Source organism: Lissotriton vulgaris, unplaced genomic scaffold, assembly GCF_964263255.1.
Source record: "Lissotriton vulgaris unplaced genomic scaffold, aLisVul1.2 SCAFFOLD_2176, whole genome shotgun sequence".
Lineage (NCBI taxonomy): Eukaryota > Metazoa > Chordata > Amphibia > Caudata > Salamandridae > Lissotriton > Lissotriton vulgaris.
Window position 1 is genome coordinate 362,856 of NW_028254541.1, and position 17,327 is coordinate 380,182.

General features: G+C 42.6%; 1 long non-coding RNA gene across 1 annotated transcript in view; it reads left to right on the plus strand.

Annotated features, from left to right (window-relative positions):
• The window catches only part of LOC147659510 (uncharacterized), an 81,767-nt gene extending 77,729 nt beyond the window's left edge, over nucleotides 1-4,038 (plus strand). The window contains exons 2-3 of the long non-coding RNA XR_015307224.1: nucleotides 3,320-3,444; nucleotides 3,858-4,038. This is a non-coding gene — a long non-coding RNA (uncharacterized LOC147659510). The remainder of the gene's footprint in view (nucleotides 1-3,319; nucleotides 3,445-3,857) is intronic.
• The last annotated feature ends 13,289 nt before the right edge of the window (nucleotides 4,039-17,327 follow it).

Sequence of the window (17,327 nt, forward strand, 5' to 3'; positions counted from 1 at the left end):
GATTTCAAACAGTTGTAAATTAAGGGTGAAAAAATTGCTCCTAGAAAAATTTGAATCTGTTAGAAGTGATCTCGGCCCTGTAAAGAAATTAATAGCAGCTCATGGCCTTGTAAGAAATGGGGCGGGAATGGAACCATATTTGTTTCTGATGTAGAGCCAAAATGACCGATTTTTAATGTGCCGTTTTAGGCTCAATTTGTTACCTAACATCTTAGCTTATCCCGCTGGTTTTACTGTAACAATTGAGCAGAAGGGTGCCTGCGGCTGCGACAATAGGTCTCCGCAGGACACCCTTCATTTTGTACTTTTATGTCCATTTTATAGAAATCCTAGGCGTCTGTTCTTGGTTGACATTCTTAGGAAACAGAAATTTCGCCACGCAAGAGCTGCACTGTTTTTCCTACAGAAAGCTAGTGATACCCATACTTTATGTGCCATTTTAAGCTTTTTAAAAGTAGCCGTAAGATTGAGGAATACTAGAAATTAATTTATCTTTGTAAATAATCAGACTCTTCATATGAATTGTACCCTCTCTTTTCTACAGTTTTTATTTTACCAAAAGTTCAGAAATGTTATATAATGAAATTTTATTATGTACTGTATTTTTATGAGGATTTTTATTCTTCGAAATAAAGATTACTGAACTGATTAAAGTGTTGGGAGACATCATATTGTGTATTTTTTAAGCCTGAAGAAGGTGGTTGGACAACAATATACCACAGAAACGCGTCGCTACTTGTTTTTAGCGCCAAGGCAAAAGCGTTTGCACTACCAGAACAACAATAGAACATCAACAAGTATCAAGCATATCACATTCTGTGATTCATGTACTTAGTATGCTTACTTTATTTGAGTTTTTTGTGATGAATTGAATTCTCCCATTTTCCTATTTATGAGGATTACTTTTAATATATTGTTTTAATACATTGGTTTGATATTTGATGTATTGCCTATAATGTATTTTTAACTTTTGACCTTCAATCAATGGTCCATTTGAATAAACATTTTTATATTGGCTTTTTGGCTCCTGTTACGATTGCTGTTGGTGTTTGTTGAAGTGTATGATAGGGGTGTGTATCTATGAAAGTATGCTTTAAACAACCCAAAGAGAATATTGTTTCAGACTTAGTGTCCATCTTTGGCATCCTGTCCTAATTCGCGTTCTTATACTCACCCAGTGGCAGATGGTAAGGCTCACGGGTGGCTGGGTGAGGGAAAAGTCGTGCGGGGGGAGTCGCGCGGATGGCGATTGAGTGCGCAAAATATATTTTTTTAACGTACCTTGCCACCGGTCTAGTCTCTCTGCTCCTGCTCGCCTCGTCTTGGAACAGGAAGCACAGCCAGGCCCCACTGTCCCATCACAACTCTGCAATGCAGCATTGTGATTGGTAAGCACCCAGGCTCCCCTAACCAATCATAACACTGCAATGCAGTGTTGTGACTGTTCTGAGCACTGTGACGCGGCACTCAGCCAGAGCCTAGAGCGGAGGGCATGTTCTCCATGCAGGCTGTAATGCAGCCTGCATGGAGAACAGAGAAACTGGGCATGACTGGTTTGGGCGGCCGGAGAGGTCTGACCAAACAGTCATTGTGCACTTTGGAATTGGGCAAACCACTCCTCCCCTGCCCTGCTCTGAGAGCAGAGCAGCAACCTGCAAATCAGCACAAAGCATCAAATGATAACGCAAAGTTATTATCATTTAATATTTAGTGATTTGTACTGCTCAAAAGCAGTGGGGCGATACTTCTCCGCCATAGTGGAGGAGCCTCGCTTTAGTTAGAATGCAACTTTCTTTGTCGCTAATTGTATATCCATCATTGCAAAAGCCTCAATGGGTGAAAAGCTAAAGCCTTAAGCAGCAGTGGTAAATCTCAAAATGGATACAATGGATTAAAAACTGAAAAGGAAAATACTCTGCATTCAACAAATTCCCCCAAGGGTCTCTAAATGTTCTGATAACAGCCTGTGGCAAGTTTTAGGTGGAAACTCTAATTTAATTTGCATATTACTACCAGAGTGTCATACAGACCACATTAACACTGCATTCTACTGGAGAAAGAGAATGAAGACTACATCATCTTCGAAAATTCTCCCGGTGTCTCCCGTACAACCTTAGGGTGGATGGTTTACAAGATTGCTTAATAGCCAATGCTACACTGCTAGACAATCCATTATTCTGAAATTCCTTCCTTTCTACCTCCACTCCGAGAGTTAAAGCTTCTGGGAAACAATGATGTTGGGAGATTTCAAAAAAGGCAAAAATGGAGAGGAAAAATTCAAGGTTCCAGATTGCCAAGCACTTCAATACGGTAAACCAAGATCTTCTTGGCTAGCATGGAACTACTGCTGCTGTCAGGCGATGCTCAAGAGGTTCCTGTTGTTCCTTCTTGGTGATGCAATCTCCTAAGTCTCTACTGAATCAACCAGTTAGCAAGAGTGTAGAAAACTTGACCAAACTGACTGACCCCCAAGGGAAAGGGGAAGTGGACAGAGAAAACAAGAAAAACACTGGATCTCTTCTTGAGATTTCAGCAAGGTTTTCTCTCTTGAAGTGTGCATGGCTCCTTTATTCAAAAAGACTCCAGTTGTCCGTTTGCTGAATAAACATACAATTATAAGAATATCAAGAAAAGGTTCTTCAGTCAGTCTATATCTAATGAAATGTATTACACATCTTGTACATACCAAATAAACTAGAAGCCCTTGTTAACACTTCTACAATTGCCAGATGCTTTGAAGTTTGCAACCTTTATGACAAATGTGAAAAAACAACACCTGTGAAAATAACACTCAGCATAGGATTACAAAGTATTTACGAACTCTATATACCGATTAGTAGTTAGTAGTGAGTTAGGGAAATATCACACCACACACTAGTCCTACCTTGCAATTGTACAATGAAATTTCCAAAAGGGTTTCTGTATTCAAGACAAGAGAAATAAAGAAGAGAACATAGCAATTCCTAATTCTAAGAATCTCTCGAAATGCAGTAAATCAACAAAAACGTATCAAATTACTGCCAGCAATTACAAACTGTATTCACAAACCCTCAATAAGGTATAAGTAATCAATTGCGCAATATTGTCTTTTCATACTGCACAGAAGTCCTTTGAAGCAGTTTCTGTCACTGCTTGCACTAACGAAATAGATCTCTAACACAGTCTTTCACAGTTTACCAATGCTTGTTTCTTAAATCATTTAACACAGTCTTATACGATTTGCAAATGTTTGTTGAAAAGTACAAGTCTCTCAAAAAAATTGTCGTTACCAAGGTTTGATGACTTTTGGATTGGTGACGTGATCTTACTGTCTTTCCAGGAAGCTGAAGTCCGACTGAGGAGAAAACCGGAAGTCAGGCCGAAGACGTGACCACAGGAAGGACGCCGAAAACCTGATCGGAGATGTGGGCACACGGAGAGGATAACCGGAAAAGACGAAAGCAGGTAAGTGTTTAAGCTTCACTGGGAGGGATACCAAGAAAAGGATTGCGGGAGGAGGGCGGAGGAAGCAGGAGGAGAGGTCTGATAGATCCAGGAGCTGTTGCCAGGAACACTCGTGAAGACGCTGAAAGGCAGGAAGCGAAGCGTCTCCGAGTATGCTGGCAGAGTTTATATAGTTTTCCAAATCTGGGCGTTGGTTGCTTTTCACGTGTTTGCAGCAGAAATTTATTGAAATTAGTTCAACGTGAGGAGCTAACCCATGAAGGGAGATCAGTACAGGTTAAGGGAACAAACAAGCATTGATACAAACAAGGCAAATCTAACAAAGAGTGCAAAGGCAAGATTATGTCATGAAACTATTTGTTTAATAACAGTTGACTTTTAAAGAAAAAGCATGAAACTTCTTTACCCTACAGCTGCGTGTGATCTCATGACAGCTACCATATGCTGGTTCTCTGACTGCAAATTGGCCAGAATCTTGGGGATTACAGGAATTGAGGGAAAGCCAAAAAGGAGGCGATTTGGCCATGGTAAAATTCAGGCATTCATCTGAAAACCTTTTCAAAAATTTCCTGGAGCAGAACCTCAGCAGTATGCATTACGTTTGGAGGCAAACCTGTTCGGAAAGAGAACTACAAAGCTCCTGCAAATGGCTTGAAAGGTAAGTTTGGGCAATGTAATTTGCTGAGATGTGGGAACTATTTACCTGAGAGAATCTATCACTAGATTATCTGACCCTTTGATGTGAACTACTCTTAAAACAACACATGAACCTCAGCCCATTGAGGCAATTGGATTGACACCAGATTGAGGGACATGGACATGGCCCTTTTTTGTTAGTTCAGATAGGACACTGACACCATGTTGTCTGATCATCTGGCAGTCAAGTATTCCTCCCAAATCCATTGTTGAAAATACATCACTTCTCACAAGACTCTAGTGAACTTTCTACAGTTGGAGGACCGACAGATTTATGGTACTGTCCTCATTGCTTTAAAAGACATCAAGCCCAGGGTTGATCTCCATCACAAGGCATTTTCATCTGTTGTTACAACCTGTGGAGGGGTTCTACAGAATGGACACCCCCTTCAGCTGAGATTATGGGAGAAACCACCACTTGAGTTCCCTCCTGATCTTCTGTGTGACTAGAACTACAAAGTCAAACTACTCTGACTTTGGATCCCAAAATATGTTGCCCAAGTGGGCGTAAAAATAGGACACCATGAAGACACATGCATCCATGTATCCCTGCTGCCTTATCCATTGCCATACTTTGATTGATTTGCTTAAATGGTGTATAATGCAAATTTTTCAATGAAACTGCTTGAGTTTAGGGGAGGAAAACCTTGTTCAAATGTGTGCAAAATCACACCCTTATGAAAGTCATGTCCTTAGCTGGAATCAGATTGCATTTGGCTATGTTCAACAGGAAGTAATGGGATTGTTTACAGTTGCAGACCACTGCCATTTCCTGAACCAGCTGATCCTCTGACAGAGCAGACAGGAGCGTATCCTCCAATTAGGATTAGATCTCTATGCTTTGAAGATGAAGTGAGACCACCAAAGGAAGTACAGCCTTCATAAATCCACTAGGAGCCCTCTTGAGGCCCAAAAGGTAGGAACTGGAACAGGAAGTACCTCCCATGTACACAAAATCTTAGAAACTAGTGATGGCTAGGCCAGGTCTACAAATGGAAGTACAAATCCTTTAAATCCACAATTCTCATAAAGTGGCCTTTAGTTACTAAAGGAATTCAATCCTACAATGTCTTCATTTTGAATGCGAGGGTTTTGATGTACTTGTTAAGTTGTTTTAGGCCCAACAACTGCTTGTACCCCCTGTTGACTTCTGCACCTGAAAGATTATAGTAAAAACTGGGGTTTCCATCTTCCTGAAGTAGAAGAGAAATTATTTCCTTCAACAGACGCGCCTTTATCCTCTGCTGAAGTGCTAGCCTTTTCTATCTTGTTGGACAACTGTTGGGAATGACATCCTTGGCATGGTTTTCCCCCACTTTTTGCTTTCAATCATCCTGTTTTTGCTGACTTTGCTTTTGCTGGCCCTAGGACTCTGTTCATTTCACCTAAGCCAACCAGTGCTAAAGTGCGTCTGCTCATCCACTAAAAATTGGAACATTTGTTTAAATCCTATTGACACCATTTATTTAGTTGTAGGTCCCTAGCAATATGGTACTAGATGACCCTAGGGGCTGTAGATTAAATGCTACTGGTGGGCTTGCAAACAAAACAGGTGATGGACCGAATGTGGATCAATGTCACACATTCATCCCAGTCCAAAGATCTGGGCCCAAATCCATCGTTTTTTTGCACTCCACACCACCCTGGGTTAGACAATGGCGATATGCAAATCAGCTCTGACCCTGTGCCCCATGGAAACAGTCCAGTCCGAACTACAAAAGCCATGTCCTTCCCAGAACGGAATCAAGCATCCGAGGACCGGACCGGTTTCGAGGTAACACCTCTCATCAGCCCGGCTAGCTTGACTCCAGTGGTGTGGAGTGCCTGGGACCCACGCCTGGGCATCTCCAGCACACCTATGGCGGCAATTGCAAACAAAACAGGTGATGGACCGAATGTGGATCAATGTCACACAATTATCCCAGTCCAAAGATCTGGGCCCAAATCCATCATTTTTTTGCACTCCACACCACCCTGGGTTAGACAATGGTGATATGCAAATCAGCTCTGACCCTGTGCCCCATGGGAACAGTCCAGTCCGAACTACAAAAGCCATGTCCTTCCCAGAACGGAATCAAGCATCCGAGGACCGGACCGGTTTCGAGGTAACACCTCTCATCAGCCCAGCTAGCTTGACTCCAGTGGTGTGGAGTGCCTGGGACCCACGTCTGGGCATCCCCAGCGCACCTATGGCGGCAATTGCAAACAAAACAGGTGATGGACCGAATGTGGATCAATGTCACACATTCATCCCAGTCCAAAGATCTGGGCCCAAATCCATCGTTTTTTTGCACTCCACACCACCCTGGGTTAGACAATGGCGATATGCAAATCAGCTCTGACCCTGTGCCCCATGGGAACAGTCCAGTCCGAACTACAAAAGCCATGTCCTTCCCAGAACGGAATCAAGCATCCGAGGACCGGACCGGTTTCGAGGTAACACCTCTCATCAGCCCGGCTAGCTTGACTCCAGTGGTGTGGAGTGCCTGGGACCCACGTCTGGGCATCCCCAGCGCACCTATGGCGGCAATTGCAAACAGAACAGGTGATGGACCGAATATATATATATATATATATCTGGACTCTGCCTCCTGTGAGTCGAAACCCCCAAGTGGTGCCCCTACATTCCTGGGATCTTGAAAGTGGGCCAAAGGTGCCCTGCCAGCCCAACTGTGGTCTCAGCTGAACCAGCACAGCATGCTGCAAACCCAATGCTGCTCTTTGCAGCTCCTTATTGAAATAGACGCAGCGCAACACTGCCTCGCGGAACCAATGCAGCTCAATGCAGCCTCACTCCAAGCACATATCGCACCCCTCACATCTCCTCTGAGCCAACCCTGAATGACTCATCTTCGACGCAGATCTCACATTGCTTTTCCATTTCGCTGCTGCACAGTGCAATGGTTCTCAACCAGGATTTAAGGTACATTTCTCAGCAGGGCTAGCTTAGTCCATGTAGCCCAGCCAGGGCTCATCACGGTCAGCTTGAACTTGTGACTTTCTCCAGGTCCCAGAGTTGACACTTTGCTTTTAAGCACTATGTTTAGCTGAATATTTAAATTGCATGTCTTTAGTTCTACTAATTTGAATTTTCTTGTTTTGGTGTCAAATATTAAATACATTGGTGTGGTATTTTTCTTGAGTTGTGTATTTATGTTATTACTGTTTGTGTGCTACAAAAATACTTAACACATTGCTTCTAAGTTAAGCCTAGCTGCCTTTGTGCTAAGCTATCAATGAGTTAGGCACAGGTTAGCTTGGAGTTTGCTTGTGTTTCATACTGAAAAGAATTGTGGTTGCTGCTTGTCTAGGGTTTCACCCCACTAAACCAGTAAACCAATTTTCTACAAATTTCCTTCAGCGGCCAAAGAGTCATCCTGGGCATCAAAAAAGGATGGTTGAAAACTCTATTCTGTATCTGGAGAGCCCATTCATCTGAGGTAAAGAGAGTTCCCAGGACTCTAGGGAGTTTTGAGGCTTGCCTCCAACTGGATTCTCTTATGCTTTTCCTGAATAGTCATGACCTTTTCTTGTTAGAGGAATTGTATTTGTTGTCTCTCTCATTTCTCGGCTTAAATTAATCCTGATGCTATTGCATACAGGAGGGCAGAGAAAAAGGAGACTTCTGAGAAACAAAAGAATCTTGTGCAATGATGGATGCTTTTTCTCTTTGAATAATGTGTGGATTTGATCTTTTATTTGAGGTACAAACAGATGGGTTCCTTCAAAAGGCACACTCAATACTGATGCCTTCTGAGCAGATTCAGTGCCCAGTCCTTTAACATCTGATTTTGTCTGGCTGTGATGGAAGGTCAGTAGCACTGACAACGTCAAAAGAGATGTCAGAGATGTTCTCAATCCGTCTCACGTTGCCCTCCTTGAGAGAAGACTACTCTGTAACCGCTTTTATTGACTTATAAAGTTCATTTGAAGTCAGTGATGAAGGATTGTGACACATAATTTCCATAAATACCAACTATTTGCACTTAATGGGGCCCTGAATAGATCTTTTTTAACACAGAATCTATTTTCTTATCTGAGTGTCTTTATCAGTTGCAATACTCTGCTAGAGAGATTCTGACCACACTACCTCCCAGAGAATCAATAGGAACAAAATGCAGCAAGGACTTTTGCATGTCAGAAACCAGGTAAATTGAGCCAGAGAATGTGAAAGAATGATTTTGTGCCTCTCCAATCTCCCTTTTCAGAAATTTATAGATATAAGGATAACAGGCAAATCTATCTGACCTAACCTTTGTAATGTAATGTAATGTAAGTAGGTACTGGTAAAGCGCGCTGCTACTCCACAGAGTGTCCTGGTGCTGAAAGGACCACGAGACAGACAGTTTGCACTAAAACAGGTATACCTTGATCTAATGTTGGAATAGCCAAGTTTTTATTTGCCTCCTAAAGGCAAGGAGATCCTGCACCCGTCTAAGAGAAAGTTTCAGGCTGTTCCATAGTCGAGAGGCCATCACTTGGAAGGAGAGACCACCCATACGGGAACTGGAAAACTAAAGGATGGTCATCAAAAGCTGTGCTGAGGACCTCACCGCCCATTGCAGGACATTGTGCTGCATCCTATTCATAATGTAAAATGCACCAGTAATATATAGGGCCTTAAAGGCCAAGCCCAGAGCTTTAAAATGGATCCTCTTCCGGACTGGTAGCCAGTGCAAAAATTTCAGATGGGAAGACATTTGTGCTCTGGGACCCACCATGAGAATAGCTCTGGCTGTTGCATTCTGAACCACCTGCAAGTGACCGAGTAGATAGTCAGGGAGGCCCAGGTAAAGGACGTTGCCGTAGTCTAGCCTTAATACAATCAGGGCCTAGACTACAGTCTTCCTATGTGAGACAGGAAGCAGGGGGAGAACATTATTTAACATTTTCAGCAACCCAAAGCAGGTATTAGCAATAGTTTGAACCTGAGCGTTCATGGACAGGTCAGCATCTAGCTTGACCCCAAGGTTCTTCACAGTGCTTACTGAGGTTACAGGGGGGGACATATCCAGTGGCCACCATTGGCGCCATGCTTCACAAGGATTCGACCAAAGGAAAATCTGAAGAAGAAGAAAGAGGCAAAATGGCCTAGCATATCCATATAAAGTCTGAATAATATCTAATGCGCTCTCTTTTCTCCTCCTACTATTCTCTAGACTAGTGTTCGAGTTGATTGTCTTTCATATTTCTCAACCTGTAGCCACTCATGAATCATCTATGTTAGTTTTTTATCACTAGTAAGCCATTAGGTGAGACTGTCTAGAAATTCTTTGGCTTTCATTTCGGAAGTAAAACATTTGGTCTGACTGTTATATAGGACTTTCAATTTGGCTGGATTATTTAGGTAGACTTGTGCTTTCTTCTCCATAAAGGGTTTAATAAGCTGTCGCAGACGCCACCTCCTTTCCACCGTAGTGTGGCAGAAATCCGTGTCTCACAAAATAGGATATGGAGTCCCTGGTCCGTCGAGCTTCTGGCCTGGCTCTATCCGAAATGGCTTGTCGGAGAAGAAAGTTTCCAAAAAATACCAGGACCGCTTGTGGGTAGTTTCCCTGATTCTTAGTAGGTTTTAAGGTTAGTGGGGTTCTGTGCACTCGTACCTCAAGTTCCCAATTCCATGAAGAGAGCTCAGGAAGTGTATCTTTAAAGAGTTGGATGATGTAGGCTCGGATATCAGTACCTTCAATATTTTCAGGTATACCAAGTAAGTTATTACGTCGGAGGCGGTTTTCCATGTCCTCGAGCTTCCATCTGACATCACTGAGCTCTGCTTCATGTAATTCCACTTGTTCCTGTGTGGCTGTAGCTTCTGCCTCATTGATGACTATACGATCTTCCATTTCCGTCATTCTGGTATTGAAGGTATTGACTGATCTTGACAATTTACGCACTACCCCCTGTGCCTTATGTAAAGCTAACTGCGCTTTGCGTCCATCCCTTGATGTTTCCTCTCGATGGGAAGCAATAGCCTGGAGAACTGTATCCATTACTGTGGAGAGTGTAGCATCCTGTTGATGTGAAGAGCGGGGTTGTGTCGGACGAGAGCCAGAAGCATGTTCTTGAGGTCCTAGTGCTGTAGAGGGGGAGTAGTCCCATGTTAATCCCAGGGCCCTTTTCTTCCGTATGGTGGTTCTTTTATTTTCCTTGGATTCTGCAGTTCTCACCTCGTGGTCACTCTCCGTCTCAGAGCCGGTGTTGGTTTCAATATCAAGCTCAGAGTCATCTGACCATTTTGCTTCTTCTATCCCTTCCGATAGCGAATAAAAATCAGAGGGATCCCTGTCAGTATCAGTAGGGTCGGGGGTTATGTCATCTCCATCGGGTTTCTCACTACTATCAGGGACTCCCAGGAAATCCACCAGATTTTTTGAAATATCTCTCGCCTCTAATGTCCCCAATTCACTCTCTGCGGCGTTGCATAAGACCTGATTGAGCTCATGCTGCGGTGTTTGACCATCCTGCTCAACCACAATCCCTGGGGTATCACAGACCAATGGTACGGCTTCCTGTGTTGTTACTGATACCAGTTCTGGTAAGGCTACCGGTGTGGTCTGTGTCAGTGATGAAAAAACAGGGGTATTACACAGGGAAAGATTCTCCATACCTTGTATTCCAGAGTTAAGGTCTGCCCCAATATTGGAGTCTGGTGTTCTTACCACAGCAACCATAGAATCCTTGGATATCGTAGAGGTTTCTCCTACATTTGTCGAAGTAACTGCATTAGTGTTTATTATATCCATATCCCCGGATTTGCCATTCTGATTTTGTCCACTTGGTGTCACTGTAGACCCAAGAATAGCACTCTGGCTATTTACTGTTGGTGATAGGTCTGCCGGTAAATGTTTTGAATGAATCGGGCCACAGGTGGAGCAGACACAGAAGCAGGAGCTGGAGCTGGAGTTTTCCGGAGCAAGTCGATTACCGAAGGACCTGCTACTGGCGTGTTAGGTTGTTGTCTGGAGCCCTTTATCGGTTTGCGAGCTACAGCATCAGACTCAGCAAAGTCGCCGCTCCCTTTTAATCGTGCGACGCCTCGCTTTGCAACCAGCTCTCTATCGCGGGGAGCCTGCTTCGCTGCTCTGGTCTTGGCAGCGGCAGCAGCAATCATAGCAGCATTTTTCGGCGCCATATTACAGGAGTCGCTCCGTGAAGAGGGAGCTGTATCAGAGAGCCGAGTTAGCCCTAAGAGTTTCTCCTGCTTCTTCTGCGTATCAACCTCTCCAGTCTGAATACGGGCTATCAATCTCAGCACCAGCACTCCAATTAATGACGTACAAAATGAAAAGCGGAGCTGTAGAGCACTCAGGTCATGTGCAGCCATCAAGGATCGGCACTCCGCTCTATTCCCAGACATCAATCCAAAATCGCCATCTGGGATAAGAAAGCAGCAAAGAGGAAAGGGGTAAGTCCTTCTACTCCCATAATCTGGTTTAATTAGTTAGCCATTTCGTTTCTTCACTATTTCTTTGCTGGTTTTGAAACGCTGGCTTGGGAGCTGTCTCACAGCGGTCTAACACGCCTCCGCCATCTTTTTTTTTTCTTTTTTCTGCTTTTCTCTGGACTGTTTTGGATTGTTTTTTCACTATGTATAGTGTCAGCTAGGTCTGGTTTGGGAGTGTCTCTCCATCACTAAAAGACTCTCATAGAGTCTATTTGCCTCACTTTGCGGGTGGGCTGCAGGGGGCTGGAGGGAGAGGGAGGGGGAGGGTGAAACGGGGGGAAAAATAGTAAAAATGAGCTTGATCTATAGTACAAGAAACTTAGAAGGTTTACTGTTTTTTTCAAATCTCGTAAGTAACTGGAGCTATATATCATCTATTTTGATTAACCAGAACTGGGAGTGGAATGTTAATGTAAATATTGAATTTAATGTTGGTTGGTGTTGGTGCAAACTATATTGCTTAGACGGTACCGGTTCAATAGGGAATGGACTTGAATGGGGAGAGTAAAATTACAATGTTGGAATGTTGCTGGTCTTAATGACGGGAGAAAAAGGGCCCAACTTTTTCAATTATTGCTTCAGGGCCCTGTCCACATTCTTTGTATCCAGGAGACCCATATAGCTGAGAGTGATAAAAATTTATTAAAAATTCCTGGATATAATCTGATCGCATCAACATCCCAAACGGCTAAAATACGCGGAGTCGCTATTTTGGCAAAACCTGGTTTGGGAAATCCTAGACGCCGACTGACCGATAAACAAGGCAGGTGGGTTGTGGTTCAACTAGAGTCGAATATTACCATCTGTTCACTTTATGGACCTAATTTAGACGACCCACAACTCTTTATCGAACTTGAGTTAGAACTGGCTTCTTGGTCTGGTCCCCTCATATTGTGTGGTGATTTTAACCTAAATATAGGAAAGTTAGCAAACAATAGACCCACACAGAATTATAGTGGCCGTAAACCTAAAATTTACAGGGCAGTATCCCTCCTGATGGACAGTCATGACTTATTGGATACTTGGGACATGTTGAAGCAGAATGAGGACAGCCTCACGTATTATTCTTATCCCCACAATAAGTATGTTCGATTAGACTACATTATGACATCACTACATAAGACGGCCATAATAGACATAATTAAATCCCCCAAAACCATCTCTGATCACAATGCGCTTACTTTAATTTTTGAATTGGATAGTTTTAAAAGACCTAATACTCAATGGTCATTTGACCGTAAGCTTCTCACTAACCCAGACTATATAAGCCACATTACATCATGGGCCCAATCTTTCTTTGACTGTAACCAATATAGCGCACCCAGATTCATAGTATGGGATTGTTTTAAAGCAGCAATGAGGGGAGAAACCATAGCGTTTTTAGCCAATTGTAAGAAAACTCAAGATAATATTGACAAACAACTTAATACAGAACTCATTAACCTGGAAATATTACATGCCAACCAAATACAGCAAGGAATATCAACTTCTGATACATTACAAAAACTACTGATATTAAAAACAGAAATAAACAGTTCGTTAACCCAAAAAGCGGCGCAAACATATCAAGCCAATAGGAATAGAATCTACGAAGCAGGGGAAAATGTAGGGAGGCAATTAGCTCTTAAAACTAGACAAAAACAAACATACAATAAAATAAAGAATATTGAATATGAGGATCAACAATACACCTCCACTCAAGATATTGTAGGTGTGTTTCAAAAATATTACCAAAAACTCTATCAAAATGATAATGAACATCTACCTACCAGAGACATAAAAACCTTTCTCAATGAGTGGTTGCCCGAACAAGATCTACCTAGAATAATTGACCAAGTAGTTAGAGAAGATCTGGAGAAAGAAATCACAATCATAGAGTTAGAGATTGCACTGTCGGACTTAGCTAATGGGAAGGCGGCAGGTCCTGACAAGATCCCCTTAGAGCTATATAAGCTGTTGGGTAAACAGATACTACCCTATTTATTAGACTTGTTTCTGGGGGTACAATACCATTCAACCTCACCAAAGTCTTGGAAACACACTAATATAGCGATATTTCCAAAAAAGGGAAAACCCCCCCAGCTCCCATCTTCATATAGACCTATCTCCCTCATAAACTCCGACTCAAAGTTATACGCCAAGATACTAGCAAACCGATTGAGGGGGGTCATCGAACATCTCGTATCCCCGTGGCAGCATGGCTTTATCCCTGGGAGGGGTACGACTGACCATATCCGCAGAGTCATAGCCCTATTTGACATCATGGGCGCCACGGGGGGGGGGAGATGTCGATGATCTTACTTGATGCCGAAAAGGCATTCGATCGAGTGTCTTGGCGGTTCCTATGGGACATTATGGAATTTAACAACTTTGGTCCAAGTTTTATTAAAGCCCTAAAAGCTCTGTATATCAGCCCTAAGGCTAAATTATCCATCAATGGCTTTGAGTCGGAGTTTATCGAGGTACAAAGAGGTACTAGGCAGGGTTGTCCCTGTTCCCCAATAATATTTGCCCTAGTAATCAATCCCTTAATTTTAAAGCTTCTTAATTCCCCTCAAATACAACCTGTTAAGGTGGGTCCATATTCTACTAAAATTCTAGCATACGCTGACTATATTGCCGTGCTCACAACCAAACTGGCTGATGCAGTAGCAGAAATAGAACAAATAACCCAGGTTTTTGGATCTTACTCTGGTTACTCACTTAATAGGGACAAAACCATGGTTCTTTGCACGAATAATATCACATACGACAGCCCCTATAAAGTTAAAAGCGCAATCTACTTAGGTGTAAATATATCTCCCGAGGTTAAAGAGATTAATAGACTTAACTACGATCCTTGGATCAAGTTAGTAAAAACTGATCTTAAGAGGGTAGATAATCTACATCTGTCTATAATAGGGAGAGGGAATTATATTAAAATGAGCATATTCCCTAGAATACTTTATTTATTCCGGGCCATTCCATTGATGGCCGACGGTAGTATAATCAAAAACTTTGACTCTACAATATCTAAATTTATATGTAACTATGGTAAAATAAGGAGAGTACTACCATCATTAACTCTCCCCCTACATAGGGGTGGCCTGGGTATCCCGAACTTGACATTTTATCTTTAGGCGACATTAATCCAGCAAATGGGCCCGCTTTTTAAAATTAAATCTTCCAATCCATCCAACATAGATTCTTATATCCCTTCTATTTTTGAACTTGGATTAGGTGTTAGATGTCAAGGGCTATTTCTGAAACAACTCGAAGCGTCATACTACAAAAAGACCAAGTTTAAAGTGATTGGAGACTCGTGGAAAATCTGGAAATTGGCCTCTAAACAACTAGGCATACCCAAAATAACTAGATACACCTCTCTATGGCATAGTAAGATCATATCACCATACTTAAATGATAATGTCTCTAGGAGATGGGAGAATTTAGGCATATATACACTAGGTGACTTTTTTTGACAGAATGGCATTCCATCTTTTGAGGGGTTACAGCAGAGATTCGACATTCCATCCACAGACTATTTAAAAAAGGTTCAGGTCTTTATCAATATTCGCAACTCTGAACTTAATATTAACTTAGATAGTTTTCATCTTTTTTCCATTATTGAGAAACGCGCTACCACGATAGGTACCCTATATGATATACTCTCTCAATCCTCTAATGATGATCTAGAACGAATTGAGCGGTCTTGGGCATTAAAACTCGGGAATCCAGATGTCGATATTGACTATTCCCTAATCCTCTACACAAATCTTTTTTTAGCTCCCAATCTTAAAGCACAATATTACAAAACTATTTACAATCTTTATTTTACTCCGTCGAAACTCTTTACCTGGGGATTGCGGGCAGATGATTGCTGCCCAAGATGCAGACAGGGACAAGCAAATTTAATACACATGTTTGCAGAATGTCCGAAACTAGATAATCTACAGACAATGATTGGAGGATTCTGGGCTCAAGTTTTTGGGCGGAATCTTAGATCCTCTGCAGCTCTATATCTTTTAGGCCATGACGAAACCTTAGGCCACAGTCTGGAGGAACAGAGGATTGTTTTCCTGGGCACCGCCGTTTTTCGCATTATCTTAGCGGCCCGATGGAAAGACTCTAACGTGCCCACTTTTCAGATGTGGCTTAGTTGATTCCTTGCCACATACAAACATGAGATAGCTATATATAGCACAAGAGGTAGAAAAGCTAGATCCCGGGGTACCCAGATTTGGGCCCCAATCTCCGACTGGTACTCCAATGTAAGATCTTCCCCCTGAGAAGAGAGAGGGATTGATATGATATGATGAGGTAAATTGTATAAAATTGTATAAATGTTTTCTTTATAGTCTCTTCATGTCAGTGTACATATGTATTAGATCGCAAAGTGTTTTTTCTGGTTTTCTTTTTTTTTTTCTTTTTCTCTTTTCTTTATCTTTTGTGTATGCATTTTCTTCCTATCAACTTTCTTGATGTAATATCGTTTCTTGTAAGAATTTATTCTTTTGTAAAGAAAATGTTTGATTGAATACTACAGATCATGCTCAATAAAAATATAAATTAAAAAAAAAAAAAAGGATTCGGACCAAAGAAAATAATCTCTGATTTCTCCGGATTGCACTTTAATTGGTACGTCTTAGCAAGAAAAACACCTATGTCAAGCAGACGTTTATCTCACTGCCTCTAAAATCTGCACCCTTGACGCTGGTGAACAGCAACTTTGTCATCGCTGCATGATACTATTTTAGCACCGTGTTCCTGAGCTAGGAGCGCAAGGGTAGCAATATAAACATTAAAAAGTGTAAGGCTCAGGATCTATCCCTGTGGTACCCCTATCGTCATAGGGGAAATGAGTGCCGCAAAGGGAGGGGACCATATTGTTTGCAGATACTCTGTCGCGATCACATAGCGGGTATAGGGAAGAAAGGCAGGTAGCACACAATCACGCCTAGTTCCCTCTCCTGTGTGCATGATGCTTTGTTTGGTTGGACTAGGCACCTAGTGCAGTACATATCCCAGAAACCCCTGGGGTGCATAGGAAGAACATGGATCAACCGCCGTAAGGGAATCCGCCCCTATAAAGCTCCTTCTCTTCCGGAAGGTGGTGCTTGACAATCTTGCCTATTGCTGTTTCTCTAAGTGAGCAGAAGGTATTTCCCCGCTGGTGTTCCTGATTCTTTTGGTGTTGGTGCCGCAGCATTTTGGGCTGATCCTGAGGAGAGACTTCTTTCTGGAGCACGGCGTTGCACTTAGAGGTCCACTTTCCCGACGTACTGCTCCTCTGTCCTAGTGTGGGGAGGTCGCAGGTACCGTTGTCTCAGACTGGGGAGAAGCACTGGAGTGCTCCTCCCACACCTACAACATTGTTTGCTTTCCCCAGCGCTGGGTTGTAAATGAGCGCCTACAAACTGCAAGCACTCATGCTGTGATGTAGAACAGTGGTAGGGTGCATTTGCAGTTCAAAATCAACAGTTACCTTGCCGCCTGTAAGCACTTTCGCTGTGATTCAAACAGCGGTGGGGGCACTGATTCTTGAGCTTTTACTGGTGCCAATACTCCTTAAGGTTTCAAGCTGTGAATCTCAACAGCAGTTAGGGACACTAATTTGTTGGTGATTTGAACTTTCCCACAAAGGTCTGACACATTGGGGTATCTACTATAAATATTTACTTAGCCTTGTTTTCTGTATTTGGAGCACGCATGATCCTGGAATTCTTTGAAGACACTCTGAAGTTGTGGTCTCTCCAGGATTGAT